The 13,420-nt window shown below is 43.9% G+C and overlaps 1 long non-coding RNA gene across 1 annotated transcript in view; it reads left to right on the forward strand.

Moving 5' to 3' along the window:
• The first annotated feature begins 2,274 nt into the window (after positions 1-2,274).
• The window catches only part of LOC123276848 (uncharacterized), a 50,399-nt gene continuing 39,253 nt past the window's right edge, over positions 2,275-13,420 (forward strand). Inside the window, exon 1 of the long non-coding RNA XR_011494019.1 lies at positions 2,275-2,964. This is a non-coding gene — a long non-coding RNA (uncharacterized lncRNA). The remainder of the gene's footprint in view (positions 2,965-13,420) is intronic.

Here is a 13,420-nt window from a genome sequence, read left to right on the forward strand (position 1 = left end):
TGTACCCTGTTCTGAGCAAAATGGCGACTATGTTGACTTTTGCAGTGTGAGTTTGCAGATTACAGAACTTGCTACCAGGCGCATTTGGCAACGCCAGGACACAATCTGGTGGTCGCTGTGGAAGGGGTTTACCACTGGTATCTAGAGGGTAGAGGCCAGAGCTTCTGCTGAATATCCCATAATACACAGGACAGGCCCCCACAACAAAGAGTGGTCCAGCCTCAAATGTCAATAGTGCCAAGGTTGAGAAATCCTAAGCTCCATCAACCTCCTCCACAGCCCTATTATTTTTATTATTGTTTTAAAATTATTATTATTTTCCTGGAGAGAAAACTGAGGAACATGTAGTTTGCTCAAGCATCAGAACGGAGATTTGAACTTCAGTCTTTTGAGTCTAAAACCTGTGCTCTGACCATCTGTCCTGTAGCTCTTGGCAGGTCTTACTTTCAAGGTTGAACTAAATAGGGAGCTTTGCAGCGACAATCTCAAACCTACTGAATATGCCAGAACTTGAAAATGTCCTGCTGCTCCAATATCAGATTTTTACCTCGTTTATGTGAGAAACTAAAGACGTTACTTTGGCCAGAGCTGGGAGTATCTTTAAATTGAATCCAGTTCCCCCTATTGAAACATAATAAGTTTTCAAGTAATCTAGTCTCTTCATTACCACCACCACATCCAGTTGTCGAAATCTCTTTCGAGTTGGTAGTTAAAAGGCCCAGCCACACATTCGTTACATTCTTGTTGCCCGCTAAAATGCTTAGCAACCACACAAACATCACTCAGAATCAAATTATCAGATGTACCGACAAGATGCTCCTCGATTTAATAGTGTGGTAAATGATGGCTGGGAGACGTTCTTTGAAGCTGTGGAGGCAAATGTGAAAGCTAATTCAATTCTCAAATGAATAAAAGTGAGAAACTGTTCCTATAAACCTGATATTGCCAGAGATAGGACCAGAGCCTGCTGCATGCCTTGTATGTAGGAGGAGAGCAGGATTTACTTTATTTCTGATAATAAAGAGCTGGGCTCTGTGACCACACAGGTTTGACCTTGGGTCTCTGGTGGAGAACTCCAGTAGGTGGAAGGGCTCATTTACAACTCCAGTCAAGAGCACGCTTGTCTCATCATCAGCTCCCCATGCAGCAGCTTGAGGTGAGGAAGGGGCCCTCTGAAGAAGCATCTAGGGCCTCAGGGAAATCAGATCTCTGTTTATTAGACTCTGAGAGTGCACATAATAGGATCTCCTGAGAGAAAAGGGGCTCCCAGATCACCCAGGCCAGTGGCTTCCCAATTACTCAGCCAAGCTCTATGTTTTCAAAAAGTTGTCTCAGGGGCAGAGGAAGAAGATTTGGAAGAGACTCAGGGCCTGAAATTTGCTCTAATTTATCTCATATATATTGGGCTTAAGGGTAAGATATTATGTAGGGAAAACAGACATGGTGCTAAAAGCCACGAACCCCATTTGTCTACTCACTTAGATGAGGAAAGCTAGGCCCCAAGGCCACACAACCAGTCAGGGGCTGGATACTCCAACACCAGCTCTCTGACGTCAATGAGATGCCCAACAATTCAATTCCATTCTGACACCAAGTACCTGGATTAGCATCCAACTCCACCTGTTAAGGGGCTCAGTCCACCAGACTGCCTTCACTCCAGACAGCAGTCCCAGGGGCCGCCCACACTTCTGCCTGACCAACTGGGCAATACATTTGGGGGTTCCCACGATCCACCTTCAGGTTTGACAGTTCGCTAGAAGGACTTAAGGAACTCGAGAGGCACCATATCTGTGATTATCATTTTATTTTAAAGGATACAAATGAACAGCCAGATGAAGAGATTCATAAACTGACAAGGTTTGGAAGGGCCCGGAGTGCAGGAGTTTCTGTTCCTGTGGAGCATGGGGTGCACCACCCCATCTGTACATCAGTATGTTGGCCACCAGGGAGTTCTCTGAGTCTCCTTGTCCAGAGTTTTTGTTGAGGTTTCATTAGATAGCCATGATTGATTAAATCATTGGCTACATGACAGATCTCGGTTGCCAGCTGCTCTCCCCTCCCAGGAGGTCTGGGCAAGAGTGGGGCTGAAAGTTCTAGCTCTCTAATCACATGCTTGTCCTTTCTGGCATGGCCAGGCCCTCCCTCAAAACTGCTTAAGAGTCTACCTTGAGTCACCTCATTACATAAACTCAGGTGTGGTCAAAGGGAGCTCCTTAGGAATAACAAAAGATTCTCCTATCCCTCAGGAAGTTCCCAAGGTTTTTGAAGCTCTGTGCCAGGAACCAGGGGCAAAGACCAGATTTTTCATTTTTGCCATCATCCCTCATGGGCGGAGGTTGACACCACCGCCCCTGCTTTCTCTGCCACCCCAGCGTTCCTGCTGAGAGCTGCCTGGGTGTTTTCAGAGTGTTGAAATAGCAGAATGCAGAGTCAGAGCAGGGGAGACAAACGATCTGTTATTGTACAGAGGAGGAAAATGAGACTCAGAGATGCTGAGGACCCAGCTCCTTGGTGGCAAAGCCAGTCTGAAAGCTCAGTCTCTAACCCTGAACTCTTTGAGATTCTCTGGAGGGTTCTGTGTTTGTTTCTACGGCTGCTTCAACCACAAAGAGCACACATTTATTTCCTTACGGATCTGGAGGTCAGAAGTCTCAAGTGGTCTGCAGGGCTGTGTTCCTTCCGGAGGCGCTGGGGACAATCTGTTTCTGTGCCTTTTCCAGCTTCCAGAGGCCACCCACATCTTTTTGTTCACGACTCCCTTCCTCCATCTTCAAAACCTGCAAAGCAGCATCTTCAAACCTCTCTCTCTCTCCCTCTGCGTCCTTCTGTCAGACTCTGACCCTCTGCATCCCTCTTAGAAGGGCCTTGTGATGCCATCAGTCCCACCAGGATAACCCAGGATAATCTCTCCATCTCAAGATCCTTACCTCCATCACATCTGCGAAGTCCCATCTGCCTTATAAGGTAACATATTCACAGTTTCTGGGGATTAGCATGTGCAGGTTTTGGGGAGGGCACTTATTAAGCCGACCACAGTTCCATCCTTTCACTATTCCTGGCAGGGATTTGCTAGTCTCAGCCTGTTTTTGCTGCGTCACAGATCGCTGGTGACTGCTGTGGCAGAGAAGGGCACTATGTCTGCTTTCTCTGAGCTTGTTTCTCCAGCTGGTCCCTTCCCAGTTTTGCTAAGGGACAAGGAATTGTCCTTTGACCCCTCAGGGCCATATCGACTCGAGGGAGAGAACTTCCTTAAAGGCTGATATGCGCCTGTGTCCACTCCCTTTCTGTCCTACCTGCTCTGTGTCTGCTGGGTCTGGGTGGCATTTCCCAATCATCCTACAATGGGGGGATGGGATGCTAAGAAATACTGTTCAGTCATCCTGCATCGTTCAACTCGGCTCTGACTAGAGAGCCCTGCAAAGCAAGGTCTTTGTATTTTCCCAACTAAATAAATGTGTTTTATTTCCAACTTGGGCAACATCTGGCACTCAGAAGACAGGGTGGATGGCCCAAGAAGCATTTGCAAACGCCTTTCTCCTCTCTCATCACCCAGTGATTTACTGTGTGAGGTCCAGGAATTTGTCCCCTTCTCCTATTTTTCTAAGAAAAAACTATGGTGGCTCTAATGAGAAACGTCTTGGGGCCAGCCTGGTGGTGTAGTGGTTAAGTTTGTGTGCTCTGCTTTGGCAGCCCAGGGTTCATGGGTTCGGATCCCAAGCACGGACCTACACATGGCTCACCAAGCCATGCTGTGGCAGTGTCCCACATACAAAACAGAGGAAGACTGGCATAGATGTTAGCTCAACAACAATCTTCCTCAGCAGAAAGAGGAAGATTGGCAACAGATGTTAGCTCAGGGCCAATCTCCCTCACCAAAAGAAAAGAAAAGAAATGTCTTTACTCCCATGTTTCCACATAGGCCAGTGGTTTTCAGCTCCCAGGAGGTTTTGTACCCCCTGCCCAGGGGGCATTTGGCAATATTTGGAGGTATTTTTGGTTCTAACAGCTTGGGAAGGGGGCAGCTATTGGCGTATGTTGGGTAGAGCCAGGGAGAGAGATAAACATCCAACAGTGCACAGGACAGCCCCCCAACAACAAAGACTCATCTCGTTCAAAATGTCAGCAAAGTTGCAGTTAGGAAACCCCGTCTCAGCCCCAAAGGGGATGGAAAAATGTCCCAACAATTTCAGTCTCTTTCTCCACCAATTTACGTGGTCGTCTCCATGGGACAGGGAGCGAGTAATCCTGTTTGCCAGAATAGGGGACAATTACGGAGACGCATCAATAAGCAGGCAGGGTCTTTGTTCTCCGAAAGCTTCGAACACAAGAACCAGGCTGTCTGCTTCCTCCGGTCTCCTCCGCCCTCGGACACAGCGAGGCTTCTTTCTCCTGTCCTGTTGCCGACCCCTGCGGGAAAAATAATAGGCAGGCCACCCTGCTGGGGCCAGGAGGCGGGGAGAGGCTGCCTCTCACTGATGGCTGCAGCCTGTCCTTGCGGCTCCTGCCAGTGTGGCCTCCAGACCTGTGCTGAATGCTCTGCCATGGTTGCGTAAACAAAACATGTATCCTTTTCAAGGTTTAGATTTGGAGCCGGAGGCCTGAGAGCTCTGCTCTAAGCTACTTTCCGTAAAAGCGGAGGACGAGGATTTGGTGGGGATGGGGTGGGAGAGGGCAAACCATCCAAAAAGCTCGTGGTCCCAGCTCTTTGTGTAAATGTCCTTTAGCCAGGAGGGGAAAAGGAAGGCATTTTGATCTGAATGCTTGGCACTTTGCGGTCCCGGTGACTTCGGTCTGGAGCACAGGTAAACAAAGACAAGCAGGCAGGGCTATCTCTTGCTTTTTATTCCCCAGCCCCCAGGGACGACCGGGGTCTGAGCAGGGCCAGCGAAAGCTCTCTTACAAACAGACTTTTTCTCTGTAAGCCACGTGGTCCATCAAGCAAGACTTCTTCGGACTTCATCTCAGCTTGAACCCAGTGATTGCCGTACAAGCCAGTCAGGTCCTCGCCACCAGGAAAAGAGACGGCCGAGAGGAATTTTGACATTAGATTGGAGCAGAAAAGTCTTCCTTCTTCCGATGACAAAAAAAAAAAAGGGCCACTGCTTCCTGTTTAAGAGAGAAGTTTTGTTGTTATGTAAGCTACATGGTTATAGAGGATTTTAATTCTTCCTTTAAATGCGGAGAAAAACAATAATTTTGAAATGGCTTCATTGATCAAAACTTAACTACTGGCGGCAAACATTTATTCACACCACAAAAGGCGCGAGCATCCTTTATCTTAAGAAGAATATTATCTTGTTACAGTTAATAGCTATTGAACTTCCTACTGTGTCTGAGGCACTGTTAAAGGGCACTGAAAATACGTTGTGTAACTTAATCTTCACCCCAATCCTCAGCCAAGGGTGCTATTACCTTGATTTGATAGATAAGGAAACTGAGGGTCAGAGAGGTGAAGTAACTTGTCCAAAATCACACAGCGGGTAAAGTGTCAGAGAAGGAATTTGTTTTTTTTTTTTTTTTTTGAGGATTAGCCCTGAGCTGACGTCTGCTGCCAATCCTCCTCTTTTTGCTGAGGAAGACTGGCCCTGAGCTAACATCCGTGCCCATCTTCCTCTACTTTATACGTGGGAGGCCTTTATACGTGGCATGGCTTTTGCCAAGCGGTGCCATGTCTACACCCAGGATCTGAAACGGCAAATCCCGGGCCACCAAAGCGGAATGTGCGCATTTAACCACTGTGCCACCAGGCCGGCCCCAGAAGGAATTTTGAACTCAGATTTGGCTGACTCCACTATCCCAGACTGATGCTCCGCATTTTCACACGCAGACTCTATCTTGGGAGAGACGAGAACCCCACTCTCCGGTTCTCTTTTCTCGTAATGTCTTGGATGAGTTTTGGTGTCAGACTCATGCTGGACTCACACAGTGCATTAGGAAGTGTTCCTCCGTCTCCAATTTTTTGGAAGAGTTTGTGTAGTATTGGTATTATTTCTTTCTAAAATGTGTGAGAGAATTCCCAAGCGAAGCCAACGGAGCCTAGAGTTTTCTTTGTGGGAAGGTTTTTTTTTTTCTTTTTCTTTTTTTGCTGAGGAAGATTTGCCCTGAGCTAACATCAGTCGCCAATCCTCCTTTTTTTTTGGCGTATGAAGGTTAGCCCTGAGCTAACATCTGTGCCAATCTTCCTCCATTTTTTTTGTATGTGGGACACCACCCCAGCATGGCTGGTGGTGGTATAGGTTCACACCTGGAATCCGAATGCATAAACCCGGGCTGCTGAGGCGAGTGCGTGGAACTTAAACCACTCGGCCACAGGGCTGGTCCCTATGGGAAATTTTTAAGCTACAATTCAATAGATACAGCACTATTCAGATTATCTATTTCATCTGGAATGAGCTTTCATAGATTGCTTCTTTGAGAGAGTTTGTCCGTTTCAGCTCAGTGGTTGAATTTATGGACACAAAGCTGTTCATACTACTCACCTTATTATCCTTTAAATATCTGTGGAATCTGTAAGGAGATCACCTTTCTCATCCCTGATACTGGTACTTACATCCCCTTTCTCTTTCTTGATCAGTCTGGCTAAACGTTTATCAATTGTACTGATGGTCTCAAAGAATCAGCTTTTAGTTTTATTGGTTTTCTCTATTTTCTGTTTCCTATCACACTTATTTCTGCTCTGATATTCATTGTACCCTTTCTTCTGCTTCCTTTGAGTCCAGCTCAGTCTCTGTGTTCTGTTTTAAGGTAGAAACCGAGGTCATTGATTTGAGACCTTCCTGGTTTTCTAATGAAGGCATTCATCATTATCAAATTTCTCCTAACTACTGCTTTTCACAACACTCCACATCTTTTATATGTTGTGTTTTCATTTTCACTCAGTTCAAAATACTTTCCAATTTTCCTTTGGATTTCTTCCTTGACCCATGGGTTATTTAGAAATATGCTATTAAGTTTCCAAATATTTGGAATTTTCCAGAGATCTGCTATTAATTTCTAATTTAATTCCATTATAATGAAAACATACTTTGAATGACTTGAATCCCTTTGACTATATTGGCACTGGTATTTTGGTCCAGGATCTAGCCCATATTGCTAAGTGTTCTTTGTGGATACTTGAAACACATTGAAAAGAATGTGTGTTCCACCGCTGGTGGGTGGAGTGGTCTGTAAATATTTTAATTCAGTGAGGTTGGTTCATGCTGTTCAAGTTTTCCGTATCCTTGTTGATTTTCCATTTACTTGTTCTATCAATTATTGAGAGAGGAGTTTGAAATTTCTAACTACAGTTGCGGAATTCTTCATTTCTCTGTTTTGGCTTTGTGTTTTGGCTCTGTTTTGAGGACTGTTATTGGGTACATAAACATGTATGTCCTCCAGAGTAAAGGACCCATTTTTGTTTTCGGTGAGGAAGATTGGCCGTGAGCTAACATCTATTGCCAATCTTCTTCTTTTTGCTTGAGGAAGATTGTCACTGAACTAACATCTGTGCCAATCTTCCTGTATTTTTTTTTTTTTTTGTATGTGGGATGCTGCCACAGCATGGCTTGATGCACCGTGTGTAGGCCTGTGTCCAGGGCCCGAACCTGGGAACCCCAGGCCACTGAAGCAGAGCATGCAAACTTCATCACCACACCACTGGGCCACCCCTGGACCCATTTATTTATTGTGAAGAAAACTTCTTTATTCTTTGCTCTGAAATCTATTTTCTCTGATGTTAACATAACTGCTCCAGCTTTTCCTAAGAATAATATCATGATATATCTTTTTCTGTCTTCTAGTTTGACTAACCTATTTGTATACTTAGATTTAAAGTGCATTTCTTGTATTTCCAGCATATAGTTAGGTCTTGCTTTTTTTTTTTTTCATACTGGCCTACTCACCTTTTAATAAGAATGTTTAGACCATTTAAATTTAATATGATTATTAATATAGTTAGGTTCGTGTCTATCATCTTGCAATTTGTTTTTTATCAGTCATTTGTTTCTCTTTTCTTCTGTTCTTTTTTCCTTTTGTTGAATTGAGTATTTTTTTATGATTTCCATAAAAAACCAGCTTTATTGAGAAATAATTCACATACCACAAAATCCAGGCTTTTAAAGTGTACTATTTCAGTGGGTTTTAGTAAATTCAGAGTTGTTCAACCATCACTACTATCTAATTCCAGAACATTTTCATCAACCCTGAAGAAAGCCCATACCCATTATGCAGTCACTCTCCACAGCTAACTCTCCCCAGTCCCTGGTCGTCACTACTCTACTGTCTGTCTCTAAGGATTTGTTTGTTCTGGACATTTCATGTAAATATAATCATAAAACACGTGTCCTTTGTGATAGGGTTCTTTCACTTGGCATAGTGTTTTGGGGGTTCATCCATGGTGTAACACGTATCAGTACGTCATTCTTTTCTATGACTGGATAATATTCCGTGGTACAGATACCCTACGATTTGCTTTTCCATCCATAAGTTGACGGATACCTGGGCCGTTTCAGTTTTTTGTCTACTGTGAATAGTGCTGCCATCAACATTTATGTACACGTTTTTGTATGGATGTATGTTTTCAAATTTCTTGGCTGTATAACTAGGAGCAGACCTGCTGTCCTATGGTAGCTATGGTTAACATTTTGAGAAATTACCAAATTGTTTTCCAAAGTGGCTGCCCCATTTTACAATCCTGCCAGCAATATACTAAGATTCTAATTTCTCCATGTGCTTGTCAACACTTGTTATAGTCTGTCCGTTTTATTATACCATTGCAGTGGGCGTGCAGTGGTATCTCGGCATGGTTTTGGTTTGCATTTCCCTCATGACTAATGATATTGGACATCTACTCATGCACTTATTCATCATTTGTTTATCGTCTTTGGAGAAATGTCTCTTGAACTCCTTTCCTCATTTTTAACTTGAGTTGTTTTTCTTTTTATTGTTGAGTTGTAAGAGTTCTTCACATATTCTGGTTACAACATTCTCATCTGATACACAATTTGCAAATATTTCTCATTCTGTGGGTTGCCTTTGAACTTTCTTCACGTCATCCTTCAAAGCAAAAAAGTGTTTAGTTTTGTTGAAGTTCAATTTCTCCATTTTTTCTTTTGTCAATTGTGTTAGGATGTCATATCTAGGAAGGCTTTGCCTAATACAAGTTTACAAAGCTATACTATTTTTTTTCTAGGAGTTTATACTTTCAACTCTTACATTTTGTTTGATGAAACATTTTGAGTTCATTTTTGGTGTGAGGTTGGGATCCAATTTCATTCTTTTAACTTCTGAATATCCATTTATCCAAAATCATTTCTTGAAAAGACTATTTTTTTCTCCATTGGGTTAGCTTGGTACCTTTGTCAAAAATCAATGGGCCATAAACGTGAGGGTTTATTTCCGGACTCTCAGTCATACTTCATTGATCTATACTTCTAGCCTTATGCCAGTACCACACTGTCTTGATTACTGTAGCTTTGGAATAAGTTTTGAAGTTATGAATGTAAGTCTAACTTTGTACTTCTTTTTTAAGATTGGTTTGGCTATTCTAGGTCATATGAATTTTCAGATCAGCCCACCAATTTCTGAAAAAAGTCCTGCTGTGTTAATGATAAGGATTGAATTAAATCTGTAGATCACTTTAGGGAGCATTGCACTATAGTCATGACCCCCGAGAAGATGTCCAAGTTCTAACCTGTGACTGTCTCACCTTACATGGCAAAAAGGACCTTGTAGATGTGATCCAGTTAAAAATATTAAGATGAGAAGGTGACTCTGGGTTATCCTGGTGGACCCAATGTCCTTTAAAGTAGGAGGGTCTGAGTCAGAGATGGAGATGTGATGAGGGAAGCAGCTGTTGGAATAATGCCGCCACAAGCCAAAGTCTGTGGGCAGCCACTAGAAGCTGCCAAAAAAATCTCAAATTGAACTGGAAATGGAGGCTATGGAGGTGAGCAAAAAGAAACAACAACTAAACAATCTCTACTCTAGTGGAGCTTACAGACCTTAATCAAGTAAACTTATCTAATCATAAAGTGCTCCAGGGGGAGATGAGAGCTTATAACGGCTGTCTTAGGTTTAATATGCTGGGAGCAGGAGGTAGGCCTCAGATGCAGTCGCTCAGCAGAAATGTGACAGAAAGAGGAGGGCTGGAGCCAATGAAACGGGCGAGGAGCACACTTCAGGCAGAGGAAACGCACATGCAAAGGCCAGGAAGCGAAAAACGGACTTCTGCTCCGGCTCCAGTTTGCATCTCAGAGTATGTGGGGAGACTGGAGGAAGAGCTGCTCCGTGGCTTTATTTCTCACCATCGTCTTGGAGGCCCTGCTGTGATACTGGAGTCAAGCCCGGGGGCTCACTTGCTTGCTTTTAGAAGCCAGGTGTCTCTCTCTTTATCCTCTTGCGAGCCCCACCCCCACACCAGATCATTTTCTGTCACTCAGCAGGTCCCACAAGTGCGTGGCTTCCAACACTCAGTTCCCTGAACCCCAGGGTGTGAACCGACCGGGGTTCTTGAGCGTGTTACTTCTCATCTAAGTACCTAGCACACCTGTACTGCCCGTGGCTTCTCCTGAGCCTTTGAGGCCACCGGAGGTCGTATTCGCAGGCTTGGTATAATAAGTCATTGCCGTGCCAGCTCAAGGTAATTAATTCTAACACCACGAACTACTCGAGACTAATTCCACTAAACTATATTGTGAAACCAGGACAAAAAAAAAAATCTTACTGTCACCTAACTTTCTACACCTGGTGCTTTTTGTTCCATGCTGTCATTTACTTCTCACCACCAGCCTATCAATTAGATACTATTGCTCTTCTCATTTTACAGAGTCTCGGAAACTAAGGCCCAGAGAGGTCTGCAACGTCACACAGCTTCAGTGCTGCAGCTGGCATTCGATCCCACGTCTAAGTTATTACCGAGACCATGTTCTTTCCGGTATCCTCCTTGAGCTATGCTTTTGGTGCTGGAACTGTATTTTACAGCCCAAACTTAACTAACCCTTCTTATTACCAGAGAATTGTTGCAACACGCTTTTACAGCTGTATTTATTTAAATTGCATGATTTCTGTCCTTTGGCCCTATTGCATATCCTGGCACTGCTGATTCTCTGGTCCAGGGTGATACACTGGGGGTCTCTGTGCAAAGCCGTCTGCCTCCCAGAAGACCTAACTAGCAAAAACGATAACCGAAAGTCAGTTGCTGATCCTAATTGCTTTGCCCGCTGAACACGTCTCAGATCAAATACCATTTTGTCCTCTTTTTCCCCTTTAGGGGGGAATTAATTAGGCTCTAATTACACTGACAGAAAAAATAGAAGCTACAATAAAATGATTTTTTTTTTTTTTAAAAAAAAGCTATTAACAAGTTCTGAGCACAGAGCTTGTTATAACCCGGGGAATGAGACTCATTTGAATTTTACGACCTTTCCATTTACATTTTTTTTTTTATGGAACCTTTTCTTACAATCCTCAATACGTCTTCCTTCTATGGTATAATCATCCTCGGGAATTTTCAGGTGTTAAATTAGATACTTGAGCGCTCCCTTCCTCTTCCTGCCTTCAGTTGGAGCATCGTGTATCCCATGAGGCAGTTTAGGAATAATTTTTTTGAAACTGATTTAAAAGTTCACACCAAGTTCTCTCCATCTGGAAGGAAGCCTGACTTGCAGAGCCCCTCTGGTCCAGGCCAAATGAGATGGGAGCCAAAGTGTTCCTCGTGAGAGAGAAACTTTAAAAGTGTATGGCAAGTAGGACTTCTCACCACAGCAAGGGGACTCCATTCTTTCTCCCTTTAAACGGGAGCCGGCCACGCAGACAGAGCTGCGCTGCTGTGAAGATGGAAAGGATCTTTCGAGGAGGAGGAGGAGACGCCTTCTGGCTGTGCAGTAGCCACAGCACTGCCCTGAAGCCACAGCTTGGAAGAGAAATGGTCCCAGGAGGAGACGTGATCCGCCAAGTCACACGATGAGGGGCGCAACCGTGCCGCAAACCCACACCGGGACCCATCGCACAGTTTCTCTATCACACACAGCTGGGTCACCTGGTGGGGTCTTTAGAATTCAGATTCTCAATCCCAAGCCTCCAGCTATGGAATCGGAACGTCTAGTGGGCTCGCCGGAATCTGTATTTTTCAAATGCTTCTGGAGAGATTCTGATGACTAGCCAGGCACGGGAGTCGTCGGACTAAAATGGCAAGACCAGGTGAAAAACACAACTTCTCAGGCAAGAGAAGTGCACCGGGTGTCCCAAAGAGCGGAGAAGAATGAAACACACCCCTCAGAGCCTGGAGTTTCCAGTCTAAGTGGTTCCCACAGGGGAATTTCTTTGAAATCTTCTCATTTATCCTAAAAAATCATATAATTTGGGACTCCACTTTAATAATAACCATTATATAAATATATGTGTATATCTCTGTGTGTGTGTGCATGTATATGTGTGTATGTATACCCCAGATATTAGCTGATTCCAGAAGATCTGTTGCATTTCCTAGAACAGCCCATGCTCTAGCCAGTGGACACACATAGCCTGTCCCAAGATTTCTAGAAATCCCTGGTGGGATAGGAGTGGGTGGTTATATCTTCCAGTTTATCTCCAGGCTCTAAATTCCTGCTTCCACTAAATTTGTTTCTGGATCCTCTCATTATTCCACGGCTATCATCTCTACTTTTTGATGAGATGTTAAGTGACCCATACTTGATTTCTACTAATCCATTCTCACAAGCTATTGGTCTCTACGGGCACACTCTAAAACTGATTATTTGGGGAAAAATGGGGAGAAATGCATGGAGGAAGGACAGTGATGTGCTGGACCTGGCTCTGTGTGCACAGACTCACAAGAGCCAGCCATTAAATTTTCAGGAATTTTGCAATCTGGTTGTTAAACTTGGCCATCATTAAAAATTAAATTATATAAACTTATAATTAAGTAAAATACATTATTAATAAAGGTAATAAATATTAACTCACTCTATTTTATTATCTATGCTGTTGAAGTTATTTGTCTACTATATTTGTGTGGGTGAAATACCGTAAAATGGGCTGCTATTGCATCTCTTCCCAATTCTTTGTTCAGTGATTTCACATTGGTAGAATGAAATTGGCCATGGTGCAAGTGTTTATATCATATAAATTGGCAAAGCTACAAATTGTACACACTACAAATCAAAGCTTGATTTATTGTTTTGTTGACTGTCTAGATTCAAAAATTATTGGAGGTGGGGCTGACCTGGTTGTGTAGTGATTAAGTTCACAGACTCTGCTCTGGCAGCCCGAGGTTTGCAGGTTCGGATCCTGGGCGTGCACCTATCACCGCTCATCAAGCCACCCTGTGGCGGCATCCCACATAAAATAGAGGAAGGTGGGCACAGATGTTAGCTCAGTGAGTCTTCCTCAAGCAAACAGAGGAAGATTGGCAACAGATGTTAGCTCAGGGCCAAACTTCCTC

Source organism: Equus asinus, chromosome 14, assembly GCF_041296235.1.
Source record: "Equus asinus isolate D_3611 breed Donkey chromosome 14, EquAss-T2T_v2, whole genome shotgun sequence".
In the NCBI taxonomy this organism is placed as follows: Eukaryota; Metazoa; Chordata; class Mammalia; order Perissodactyla; family Equidae; genus Equus; species Equus asinus.